This window comes from Octopus bimaculoides, chromosome 6 (assembly GCF_001194135.2).
Source record: "Octopus bimaculoides isolate UCB-OBI-ISO-001 chromosome 6, ASM119413v2, whole genome shotgun sequence".
NCBI lineage: Eukaryota > Metazoa > Mollusca > Cephalopoda > Octopoda > Octopodidae > Octopus > Octopus bimaculoides.
The window spans coordinates 44,154,409-44,168,797 of NC_068986.1; positions in this window are offsets into that span (position 1 = coordinate 44,154,409).

Consider the following 14,389-nt stretch of genomic DNA (forward strand, 5'->3'; position numbering starts at 1 on the left):
ATTTCCTGGCCTTGTATCAAAATTTGAAGCCAATTAGTTGATACAATGCAATATCAAGATAGTTTGTAGATAATCATTATGGTTATATTTTCCAAATATTCTTAAGTTTCTTTGTTTCAAAGAGAATGTCTTTCATTCCTATCAAAATACCTTGATATATTATTCTATTATCAATGAATCAAGCAATCAAAATAATTATTTAATTTCTATTAAATAATAATAATTTTTTGTCGAACTAAAGTAAAAGAGTGCCATCAGTATACAGAATGGTTTGAACTCCACCTACGTTTGATGCTCTTACAGTTGATATAAATGGTAAACAATAACTATTTGAATGCGTTACTTTTGGAGAAGTCAAAATTTATATCGTTTTATATCTGACGCTGTGGTATTGATTTTCACCATGCTTCATTTAATATAAATTATATAAAAAAGAAAAATATCTATTCCTGTTTATTGTAAGTTAACTAGCTATTAGACGAGAAAAAAATTCTGACAAAATTCGTAAACACTATTGAATCGAAATTAAGCGAGATATTATCATTTTGTTGTCTGAATTATTATATATGAAAACTATACAAAACAACAGGAAAAAGAGGAATATCTTTGATAATTTTAACAATTGATGAAAAAATTCAGTTAATTCGCAGAAAAGGAACTCGTACAAAGGAACACCGATACTTCTTGTCCGAATTAATTAAATGTATTTAGTGCTTTTTTATTAAATTTATATTTGGAATTTATTATTATAATGATGTCGAATTTGTCACTGATTAAAAAAATACTTTATGCACTAAAATAAATAAATAAAACTGTCAATACAATCGTGTTAGAGAGTATCATATTCAATCTTCTCTGTTGCAAGTGTTCGAATCACGCTGTAAGTGTTTGGTTACAGAAAATTTTGTTTATAATCTAAATTAGACACATTGAATGTACTGTTCATATACGTGGAATTAAATGCACTACTGGGAGATTGTAAACAGAATATTTTTTTCTCCTTTAAAATTCTTCGATGTAGTATATTCTCAAGACATTCTCAGTAACCATAGAGTAGAGGTAAGCTCTCGGCCTGTCGAGTTTGCGACCCGTTTTCTACTCCCAGTTGTAGATATTTAGCACGTTACTTCTGCTTTTATGAGACATGAACACCAACAAATCGATATAAATATCTATTCTGTATAAATCAGTTCTAGTAGGAAGTAGCTTTTTGTCTTTATTTACACTGTGTTTCAATTATTTTAGATGGGAGAACATTTTAATAATATTTCTTAGCTGCTTTTCGAGTAAATTTGGTGTATTTTGAATATGCTTTCTGCAACTTCATTTATTTTTTTCGGCGAGCAGCGTGGGATTTTAAATAAGTATTTCCATATAATTATCTTGATTAGTTGATTGAAAAGATATATATTTTTGTCGTCGATCTCTGTAATACCACGCTTTAACATTTATCCTAGTTTTAATTAGCTTAAACTAAATTAATTGCTGAAAAAAAAAGAAAAAACAAACAACATAAAAATTCTCCCCTCACTTTGTATTACATCATTTAAAATTTTTTTATTTTACACAGCTAATTTAAAATAAAGAATATTTTTAATGTCCAGTAAATGCTATTATTTGAAGAAAGACTAATAAAAAAAAATGCTGAAGAATTATTTATTTTTTTCTCCGGTATTGTCTTTCAATATATTTATTCATTGTCACCGGTCGATGTAAGTAAGCGGTAAAATGCTCAGAAATTGAATTATTTTGATGAATATTTAGTCCGTTTTAAGAATTTCCTAAATTTAAAATCTATTCTAAATGCAATTTCATTCTGTCTATTTATTCTTTAATAATATTTCCTCCCCTCAACTTTGGCCTTGTTTGTTCTTATTCTTCTTATAAAGGAAATCGCTTCATAAATCTCGAGCGTATTTTTCATGTTCCATATGTTAGTTAAAATAATTTGATTTAAAGCTATGATTTTTAAAACACAATTGTTAATTGATACGTTACTTTTTTCTACAATAATGCTTCATTACGTTATTACTTGAACATTTTTTATTCAGGTCGACGTTAACGAATTACCAATTATTGTTGCATGTTTTTCAAGTGCAAAATTCAATTAGATATGGAGACGGTGATAGTCCGTTATTTTATCTCTGCACAAATTTGTCTAAAGCATATTATCAAATTTTATTTAAATAAACCAGAAATTACTACGTATTTCCAAGATGCAGCTATATCTTATTACCTTAAATTTCCGACAGTCTTTTGACATGATGTATGTTTGTTCCTCTTTATGTCTTTCAGGAAATTCTCTTTTTGCATTACCAAACCACGTTGTTTCTCACATTTCATATAATTATGCATTTTTTTTTTAATTCAAAATATTGGCAATTCTTATTAACATTTAGTTTATCTTGTTAGTTAGTCTGCTTTCTCTAAATATAAGCGGTTCTTAACTTCGATGACATTTTTTTTCTCAATGGATTCCACTGAGAAATGCCATTGTCCTTTAATACGGAAAGGAGAAAGGGCCCCATAGAATGAAACACTTTTCTCCGAAATTTATTCTGCCATTGTTTTTTTTTTCTGTCATTCATTCACTATGTTAGTTTTATAATAATCTGAAATAATTAGTTGTTGTGTGACTAATTTAACTGCATAAATGACCTCTGCAGCGACAGATCTAAGGTGCCTGAGTATTCCTGTACAATAAAAAAAATGTATAAACAAAAAGCAAAAACCTAACCTGCGAAATAAAACTGAAATGGGAAAATTCAGGACATCGTCTATTTATTATATTTTGTATTGTGTTTTCAAGATCTAATTGTCGAAGAACTTTCAGTAAAAAACAATGTAACTTGTGGTTTTACTGAGTTACTAATGGTTATTAAATATCCACTACCACCTCAATTCCTGTTTGTCAGTTACCCTCTCTGTGTGTGTGTGTGTGTGTGTGCAATTTCTTACTTAAAAAGTATAACTAAGAATTTTAAACTATTCCCAAGTATTTTTCACGTTTTTGTTTTTTCATTTGTTGTGTATCCAGTTTATAGGGCGTGATGGAAATAAAGTTATACTTTTTGGCGGAATTTTGGTTCAAGTACCCCATATAACCCCTCATAACTTTTTTATCTTTTCAAATTTTAAGAAGATTTTGACGAATTTGTGTTCTACACTCAGGGATTTCATACGATTATTAAAAAAAAAATGTGTGTGATTTAAGGGCTATTTAGCTGTTATTTTTAGCACATCTCACGACTACCTGATACCTTCCTTGTTTCTTTGTCACTCTGATATGTATTCATGTTTTAAATATTTTTCTCCCCATAAACACATTTAATGGAATGATGCTGCACCCAAGAGCGGTCCATTGCTAGGATCTAAGCAGAAAATTCAGACTGTCCGTATTTTAACCCTTCGTGGGCTTGCTCATTTCAGTACTATCCATAAAGAAATATTTGTTTAATCTCGTATATATATATATATATATATGTGTGAGTGCATGATAAAGAACAAGAAATTTAGCATCTTATAGGTATATATTTGTAATTATTGGCGTTTAATGGAGGGGAATTCATCATCATCGTTTAACGTCCGCTTTCCATGCTAGCATGGGTTGGACGATTTGACTGAGGACTAGTGAACCAGATGGCTACACCAGGCTCCAATCTGATTTGGCGGAGTTTCTACAGCTGGATGCCCTTCCTAATGCCAACCACTCCGAGAATGTAGTGGGTGCTTTTACGTGCCACTGGCACGAAGGCCAGTCAGGAGGTACTGGCAACGGCCACGCTCAAAATGGTGTATTTTACATGCCACCTGCACAGGAGCCAGTCCAGCGGTACTGGCAATGAACTTGCTCGAATGTCTTTTCACGTGCCAGGAAGGCGACGTTGGTAACGATCACGCTCAAATGATGCTATTTATGTACCACCGGCACGGAAGCCAGACATCTGGTGCTCTGGCAACGATCACGCTCGGACGGTGCTCTTAGTAATCTACTGGCACAGGTGCCATCACTGACTGAAAGAAATCAACATTTATTATAGTTTTATAAACTGTACAATATAGCACTAAATATGAAATAAAACAAAATTATTTAGTATATCGATTCATACCAGCACAAATATGAAGAGAATTGACTTAAAGTTCATCAGAATATCTGAAAAAAGAAGAGAAAAAGATAATTTCACAGTTGAACCCCAATGACCATAATTTATGCTTAACATCCATATGACGGGAAATTTTTAACTCGAAATTTGTATGCACATACATAAACTAGCAACAATAGATGTCATGAGATATTAAATCGTTTAAATAAAAAAATGTAAAAGTTGCATAACTTTTAAAATTTGCTGGGGTCCCAAGGGGCCCCATCGGCTCACAAAGGGTTAAAGAAAATTCGTAAAAGAGTGGAACTTTAAGATTTATGGGGGAGAGGGAATAGTTTAAAAAATTTAAAAAACATTTTTTTTTTTTGCATAATCATATGAAATTCTGTGTAGAACACATTTGCAAAAATTTTCTGAAAATTATGAAAAACAAAAAGAAGTTACAAGGGGGTATATGGGATGCTTAAACCAGAATTTCACTGCCTTTTATTATATTTGCAATGTATATGAAACAACTATAAGAATCAAAACTATACTATGATTGAATTCAATTAGCCTAGAAAATACCGTTATATGATGTTACTGCATACATGTTACATTCTCAGACATTTTTAAAATCATCTCCGTATAATGCTATTTCTTGTTCTTGTTGCAGTCTTCAACTCCTTAATAAAACGTTCTAATATGTCAGGAAAAATTGGTAGTAATACAAACGATCCATTAACAGCTAATTCTCGGCTGTTTGTTGGAAATTTAAATACATTTGCACTAAGTCAAAAGGATATTGAACAAATATTTAGACGATATGGATTTGTTATTGGTATTTCCATTCACAAAGGATTTGCTTTCATCCAATATTCAACTGAACAAGAAGCAAGATCAGCACTCAACAGTGAAAATACAAAAACTTATGCAAATCAGCAACTAGGTAAGTGTATTTTCAGGTATTTATTGTTTGCACTGTTAAGGACGAAACAGTTTGTTTTCTTGGCCTCTACCTTATAATTTGTTAAAGATATTTCCAGAGAAAATACATATGTAATAATGAATGATCTAAAATTATTGGGTTTCACTGAAAGGGAGACGGGGTTAAAATATCACAAGAATTATTGTATTACACAGCTCCCTGTCATGTACCAACATGGAAAATCAGATGTTAAAACGGTGATATAATGATATTTATTTCTAGCATAGGCACAAGGCCTTGAATTTTTGATGAGAGTATAATTAAATCAACTTCTACTTGACTAGTATTTTGTTTTAAAGTCTTCCTGGATCTACCTCCTCCACAGGTTCCCTCCCCCCAGTTAGAGATTGACACATCTTTATATAGCTGTCCTTATCCCATGACCATACCAATGCAGTCTTCTCTCTTGTACACTACATCTGATGCCTTTTATATTCAATTTTTCTCTTAAGCCACTTACACTCTGTCGTATGTGCATATTGACATTGCACATCCAGCAGAGCATACTAGCTTCATTGTTTTCAAGCCTTCACATGTTCTTTGCAGTCACAGCCCATGTTTCACTGCCATGTAGCATGGCTGTTTGCTCACAGGCATCTACATTAAAAAGATACTACTATCAACGGTCTAAAATGGCTAGTTGTACAAAAAAAAAATTTTTTAATGAAAAAGGTACTATAGGTGAGCCACTGTAAAATTGATTATTGTTTTGTTAAGATTGGAAATGAATAGGACAGCCTCTTGTGTATTACCCACAGATTCTGATCCTTGAGCAACCCTAGTGGTATGTTTATGTTAGTGGGAAACCTTTCCTACCATTTCCCTCTGACAAACAATCTTGTTACCAAAGAAAAGTTGCAAATAGATGGCAGTGCTACAAAAGTCTTCTGTTACTTTCAAATTTGGTGTATGATTCAAATGCAACAGACTGAACTCTGCTAAAGGCACTCACAGTGTTTTATTCCAACACTTGCACTAGATTGTATATTTATTTTTCTATAATTCTGAGGCAGTCATCATTATTTACTATCCACTTTTCCATGCTCAAATGGGTTGGAAGGAATTAGTTGAGGCAAATTCTTTATGGCCAGATGCCCTTCCTGTTGCCAACTCTTGCCTGTTTCTGAGTATGGTAATGTTTCCTAATGATCAGACATGTCTTGGAAGATTAGAAATGAAGTACACTGCATGCGTGATAGTAACACTTACAACTATCACATGATGTCAAGGCAAGGAGACAGCAAAACACACACACACACACACACAGATATATCATCATCATCATCATCATCATCTTTTAACATCTGCTTTCCATGCTGACATGGGTTAGATGGTTTGACTGGAACTGGTAAGCCAGAGAGCTGCAGCAGGTTTCAGACGCAGACGTGGCTGTGTGGTAAGAAGCTTGCTTCCCAACCACATGGTTCCAGGTTCAATCCTACTGCATGGCACCTTGGGCAAGTGTCTTCCACTATAGACTTGGGCTGACCAAAGCCCTGTGAGTGGATTTGGTTAGTGGAAACTGAAATAAGCCCGTCGTATATATATATATATATATATATATATATATATTAAATATATACTTTTATAAAACAAAATTTTACAAAATATATAGTATCTGTTAACAGTCTTAGCAAAAAGCTCACAGGTGAGTTTTTGTATATATATATATATATATATATATATATATATATGTCTCTTGAGCTCTATCTTTTAAGAGACATATATATATATATCATCATCATCATCATCATCGTTTAACGTCCGCTTTCCATGCTAGCATGGGTTGGACGATTTGACTGAGGACTGGTGCAACCGGATGGCTACACCAGGCTCCAATCTAATTTGGCAGAGTTTCTACAGCTGAATGTTTGTGTGTCTATGTTTGTCCTCCCACCATCACTTGACAACCGATGTTGGTGTGTTTACATCCCTGTAACTTAGCAGTTTGGCTAAAGAGACCAATAGAATAAGTACTAGGCTTACAGAGAATAAGTCCTGGGGGTCGATTCATTTGCCTAAAGGTGGTGCTCCAGCATGGCTGCAGTCAAATGACTGAAACAAGTAATAGAATAAAAGAATATATATATTCAAACTGAAACTTACAGCTCTCTGGCTTACTAGTTCCACTCAAACTGTCTAACCTATGCCAGTTTATCTGAGCCCATCCACAGATTTACAATATAGAATTGTGATGAACCATAACCTTGAACTCTACTACCAAAAGATTACCAAGAGTTCTTCACTAATCTAAGTAATATTGTTAGCCTGGTGTGCCAACAGAGAGCTTATGAAGTATTTTGCCTGGATTGATAATTCCTCACTATTTGTTGGCTCGTCCTCCTAGCGTTCATAATAATTTTTCTATTGTCTTGGCTCAACAGCCCTCACCGTTTGTTTTTACTGTCTTGTTAACACTTTCACCTTCCGCAAAAAATCCCAAATTTTATTTAATTTGCTTTGCGGGAAGGACTGTTTTAACAAAGTCATGTATTGTCCTTACCTTCGAAACGTGGAGTAGATGAAACGGGGACAGCTGATGAAGGAGTATATTCTTTATGTTACATGTCTCGTTTCTCTGTTTGTTTTTTTCATTGTTCGAAAAAAAAAGTTTGTTTTCTATGTTTTCGTTTTTATGTTTGCGTTTCTCATTGTGTCTAACATTTTTTTGATGTCCTGTACCCATATATGCATGTATATATACATATATATGTAGGTATGTATATATGCAAATATATATATATATATATATATATATATATATATATATATATATATATATATTGGTGAAACCAGATGGCTACACCAGGCTCCAATCTGATTTGGCAGAGTTTCTACAGCTGGAGTGGTTGGCGTTAGGAAGGGCATCCAGCTGTAGAAACTCTGCCAAATCAGATTGGAGCCTGGTGTAGCCATCTGGTTTCACCAGTCCTCAGTCAAATCGTCCAACCATGGAAAGCGGACGTTAAACGATGATGATATACATACATATAGAATGATGATGGTGAATACTTTAAAACTTATTCGTTATCTTTGTTACATTAGACTGTGATGTACCAAATATTCTATTTCTGCTTTTTGCATACCATTCCTGACCAGTGTTACAATTCTCCTCTCTGAGACTTGTTGACAGTTTGTGTACTAGACAATGTTTACAAACTGTCAAAATTACCTAAAAGCACTTAGTTCTGTGAGATTCTCTCTTATATTTTTCAATGTTGAAATTTGTTCTAATAGACTTTGACACATATTTATGTAACAATGACATTTACAGTTTCTTTTGCCATAATTGTTTCCCTAGTTTTGAAATGTTAACATACAAAACTAAACTGTAGACTAATAATAATTTCTATTCCATAGAAGTACTTGATATTGTGAAGTCATTGTACCCAAGATATGACCTTGTAAAAAGATGGTCCTTTTTTTAATAATATGGTCTATATAATTTTTTTTCTAATTGTAAAGGTAATGTGTTACATATGCCAATATTATCAATGTTATTGTCATCATCATTTAATGTCTATATGTCTATCTTCCACATTAGCATGGCTTTTATGGATTGACAGGATCTGACAGGTCTGAGGACAGCATTGTGCACCCATGTCTGCTTCAGCATGGTTTCTTCAGTTGGATGTTTTTCCTTATGCCAACCACTTTGTAGTGTGTACTGAGTGTTTTGTTTGTGGCACCAGCACTAGTAAGGTTGCTGTGCAGCTTGCAGGGCTAAGATCCCCTTTAAGTGAATAGGGCTAGAGTAGAGAGGGAGGTGGCTTTTGATGCTTAGAGATGGGAGGTATGAAAGAAAGGACCAGAACAGGTTTCTTGCTGTAGTGAAGCTACATGGCTACTCACATTGTTACTGGTGATGAGGTTTCATTGTAAACCCTCAAGGTACAAGATGGGCAGAAGTGAGTGGGGGATAGTTGAATAGGGAGTGTGACTAGTTAGAGATTGGGTAGGGATGAGGGGAGTTCCAATACATTTAAATACATAAAATTTCAATAGCTTTGTCTTTTCAGTTGACTTTATTCATTCCAATTGTTCTTGATCAGAGAAGAAATCAATGCTTTTACTCTTGAAAATTTAAATTCAATGTTTTAATGCTTATGTGTTATAATAAATGAAACTTTTACTTGAACCTTCTCAAGGAAAATGTATGTAAAATTCTTTTAGATATAAACCTGTGTTCCGAGTCAAAACCCAAACGAACTGGTCATACGCCAACTGCACCCCCATCACCTCATGGACATGGTACAACAAATGCTTACATGAAACCTCCTCCAATGCATATGAATCGGATAAGTCGGTAAAAAAAATTTGATGCTTATTTTCCTGTTAACAATTTTTAATTTGACTTTGTTGTGAAAAGTATATTTTTTCCTTGTATTTTTTTTAACTTTGTTACCAAGAAATATTATTAAATTTACTTTTGTTTAGCAACTACTATATTTTTTATGTCTTAAATAGGAAAAAATAAATTGTGAATCACCTATAACATTGTTAAATTATGCACATTCTTATTGTGACTTTATTACTCAACTGCCCATTTTTGTAGTTAAATATGAAATGAATTCACATGTATTTTTTTCTTTATCTTTGTTTCCCCTTTTTCTGTACCTAATGTTCAAATCTTATTCTATCAAAATCTGTACAGGTTAGAAATGATAATAGATCTTAGAGAATTGTTGGTGTGTGTGTGTATAGATATATGTTATTAGAAGCTGAAACTTCACAAATCTTTAATGAGTTACTCATTTCCAATCTTATGTTTATAAAAAATGGAATATGCAAATGATATTTAATAGATATCATAACCTTTCACTCGATAAAATGGAACAATAGGATTTTAATGGTAGATAATATACTTTTTATTTGAAAACTTATATGGTGGTGGTGATATGGAGCTGATTTGCTAGTTAAGGAGTGGGGAAAAAAATGATATAAAAAAAGCATAAGCAAAAAAACATATATATTAGAATTGTATAAAAATAATTTATAATCACAGCTGTATAAAGAAAAAATATAACATTTATAATACTCCAAAAATGGAGGTAAAAGGATTACATATTTTCAGAATTCCTGAATTATTTGTTTGGCTATACACAGTTACAGGTAAATGTTTTGAAGCATGTCTGTAGGAGCCCCACATCTTGTACCTTTCATATAAACCATGCAAGTCTTGAAATAAGATGAAGTACTTCTCACTTTAGCAGAATCCACTACTCCTATTTGAGTGAAATATATTATGCCCATAAAGCAAGGAATGTTCTAGGATGGACCATTTGAATTTAGATTCAGTTGGACTTGTTTCTTTTAAAAACCAATTATATTTGGGCAGACTTGTTGAAAACTTTTACAATCTAAATTCTTGAATGAGTGATAAGAATCAAGCCTTGAATGTATTTTCAGTTTATACTATGTTAAGTTTTTGGTATACTGTTATTGTATAGTTGTACCTTAGTGCAATAAAAGCCAATTATCATTGAGAGGGCAGTTGTTTGGAGCAACACAATTACAGTTTGGAAAAGAGGCTGTATTTTTATGCCCCAAAGTCTTTGAACAATTGAGCTTACAGGATTTGTACAGCAGCTAGTTAACCTTAACTGAACATCAGTTAAATATATGTTATGATATCTATGATTTGTAGGCAAATTAAAAGAAATGAAATTTAGGAAATCTTTAACACTATTAGTGTTAATTTAATGCAAGGTGAATAAATAAGCATTACAGTTGACAATCTGAATCCTGCAGGCTAAAGTAATATCTACAAAACAAAGTACTAGTAATATTTGTATTAGCTGTTATTTGACCTATTTCATTAATAATTTATAGGATCTTCACTAAACCTATTTAGTTCATGACCTTTGTATATGTGTCAAAAAGACTGTCATTTCCATATTCAACCACCTTGTATTCTCTCATTTTATTTTTTTTTCACCTAGGATGAGTTAGAAAACAAAACAGGATTCTCTTGCATTGATCTCAAATTGAGTAGATTTATGGTGCTCATTGTTAATTCTGCTCGACCACTTTATTAACATACTGTTATTTGATAATGAGAAGGATATTATGCTTTTTATTCTGAATACAATTGAATTTAGGATATGATTTTTAACTCTTCCTGATTCAGTTTTTGTTGGGTATTTAGTACCTGTCTTTAGTAGAATTTGCTAGAAAAATTAACTCGGTGACCTTTAAAAGATGCAAAGTGTACTGAGCTCAATGTTCTACTTTATCTTATATTAGGACTAGTGACAATTTCTCTAGCTTACAGCTTTATGTAGTTATATGTTTTGGTGCCAGATTTAAAAAAGAAAACTGTTAGTAATGTTAACAAGTAATTGTGTTATTACTGTTGTATATTTTTTTCTTTTATTTTTTGTCTAATGATAGGTAAATTTGGAATTTCACAACGATTAAAAATTCTTATTTAAAGAGTTTTGAAAGTTATGAACTTTCTGGAATCTTACTAATTTTATCAAATTGAAAAATGTGCTTCCAAGTCTTCAAAATATTTGCTTTGTTACTATATAATTCCAACTGGATAATGTCAGTAATTTTCAAAACTGTGTGACCTGTTGTCCATTATTTTTTTAAATAATTAAAAATGTTTTAGTTGTTTCCCTTGCACAGTTAGATGTTTCTTTTTTTCATGTCACCGATTATAAATTTCTTTCCTTTAACTTGCTTTCATCTGCATGTTTCTACATTTTATATTTTTTTTTTTTTTCATAAATATATTTACCAGTCATAAGAATTTATAAACTTTTGAGAGAATGTAAAATAATTCTTTTCAGAATTATACTAAGTTATAAATAGTAGCATGTAAATATAGGGTTGCAAAACCTCCTTTCGGACTGAAAATGTTGAAGGCTGCCCATGTAACCTGAACCCACATCTCCTGCAGACACGTCAGGCTTTCAACAATTGCAATCACTCCTTTGAATTTCTATTCATTTTAGAAACTTTATTTTTACTAGTGAGAATTATATATTGTTGGCAACACTTAAAAGTGCCTGTGTGGTGCCATGTAAAAGCACCCATGTGGTGCCATGTAAAAGCGGCCATGTGATATCATGTAAAAGCACCCATGCAGTGCCAAGTAAAAATGCCTGTGTGGTGTCATGTAAAAAGTGCCTGTGCAGCGCCATGTAAAAGTGCCCATACGATACCACGTAAAAGTGCCTGTGCCGTGCCACATATAAGCACCTGTGTGGTGCCACATAAAAGCACCCAGCACACTCTGTAAAGTGGTTGGCATTAGGAAGGGCACTCAGCTGTAGAAACCATGCCAAATCAGACTGGAGTCTGGTGCAGCCCCCAGCTTGCCAGATCTGGTCACACTGTCCAGCCCATGCCAGCATAGACAGTGGACGTTAAATGATAAGAATTTATAAACCTTCAAGAGAACATGAAATTTTTTTTTTTTTTGGTATAGTGTACACAATGCTATAAATAATAGCATGTAAATATTGGGTTTCTATCCAAAAGGGTTTTTCAATTAAATATTTATATGCTTTATGTGTGCTTAGAGATCCACTATTCCAAAAGAACATTTACAAGAATATTTCCCTCTCCAGCTAACATATCCTGTCTCACTCTTATTCATATTTATCAAAGAACAGTTATGTTGCCAACCAATATGAATCTTATTGTTCCATTTCAAACTGATGACTCTATATGCCTTTTTTATTTTTCATTTTTTTATCTCAAGATGAGAATTGAGAATTTGGAGAAATGATTTGTGAAACTTCAGCTACTAATTAAATACATACTTTTACTTTCTCTTTTCTCCCTCTTATTATTCACACTATAGTCTTTACATATCATCGTTATCATCATCGTTTAACGTCTGTTTTCCATGCTGGCATGGGTTGGATAGTTCGACTGGGGTCTGGGAAGCCAGGAAGCTGCACCAGGCTCCAATCTGATCTGGCAGTGTTTCTACAGCTGGATGCCCTTCCTAATGCCAATGACTCTGAGAGTGTAATGGGTGCTTTTTACATGCCACCGGCACAGGGGCCAGAAGGGGCTGGCATCGACCATGTTTGGATGGTGCTTTTATGTGCCACCAGCACGGGAGCCAGTTATAACAGCGCTGGCATTGGCCACATTTGAATGATGCTTCTTATGTGCCAGCGGCACGGGAGCCAGTTGGGGTGAGGGGGCTGGCATCAACTACGTTCAGATGGTGCTTTTTATGTGTTACCAGCATGGGGAGCCAGATCGGCTGCACTGGCATCAGTCACAGCTACAATTTCCATTTGATTGTGGTTTGATTTGATTTTGATGTTGATGTACTTGACTCAGTAGGTCTCCTCAAGCACGGCATGTCGCCCTATGATCCAAAGGTACTTTTTTGAGTGGGCTGGTTATGCGACACTGGTGTAGGCTACAGCTGTGATCTCCCTTTTGGATTTAACTCTTATAAAAGCTTTTCTTTGTGTGTATATATACATACACGTACACTTACTTACATATTTCACTCTATCACTATTGACCAGTCTATTTATAGATTACTGATTACAATGCATTTCCATTGTTCTTTTGATTGTGTCCTTCTCTTCTATTTGCACCATCATCTTGGAGGTCTTCCAAGTGATCTCTTCCAATCCTTTGGATACTACTCAACAACTACATAGGTTCACCTGTTGTCTGTAAGCCTTGCAACACATTTGATCCAATGGAATTTATGATTTTTCATATTCTGTCATCACAGTGTTCATTCCACTCTGTTTTCAAATTACCTTATTTTCAATATGCTCCCCACCCCCCGTGATAGTCTTTTATTCATTCTAGAAGCTGTGTTAGAGTGAATATGTGGTCTGTCATGCTGTAGATCTTCCAAAAAACAAAAGGGATATGGTGTGACAGTTTTTCAGATCTTCTCAAGGGAATTAAGGAAAATGTTAGAGAAATGGGAGGCAATGAAAAGGAACATGGAATATCATTTTGTGTGTTCTGTTCTCTGCAAGGTAATGAGACAACATCTGGAAAGAAATTTTAAGAAAGGGAGAAGGAAGAAGCTGCTGTGAGCTACAGAAAAGAGCAGAAGTTTAAAGAGATACTTGAGAGACAGATAACATTATGTAAGCTGGAGGCAATGGCACCCAAGAACAAAGATGTGCTCATTATGTTGGATATAATGGAGATGTAGGTAGTCTTTGATACCTTTTACACTAAATCTTTTCAAATCATCAGTGGCATCTGATCCTTCACTGATATGAGTGTTAAAAGAAGTGCATCCCATTTTGAATTAGTGCAATAGAGAATACTTTGATGCTAATGAAGAGAGATAAAACACTAGGAAAAGATGATA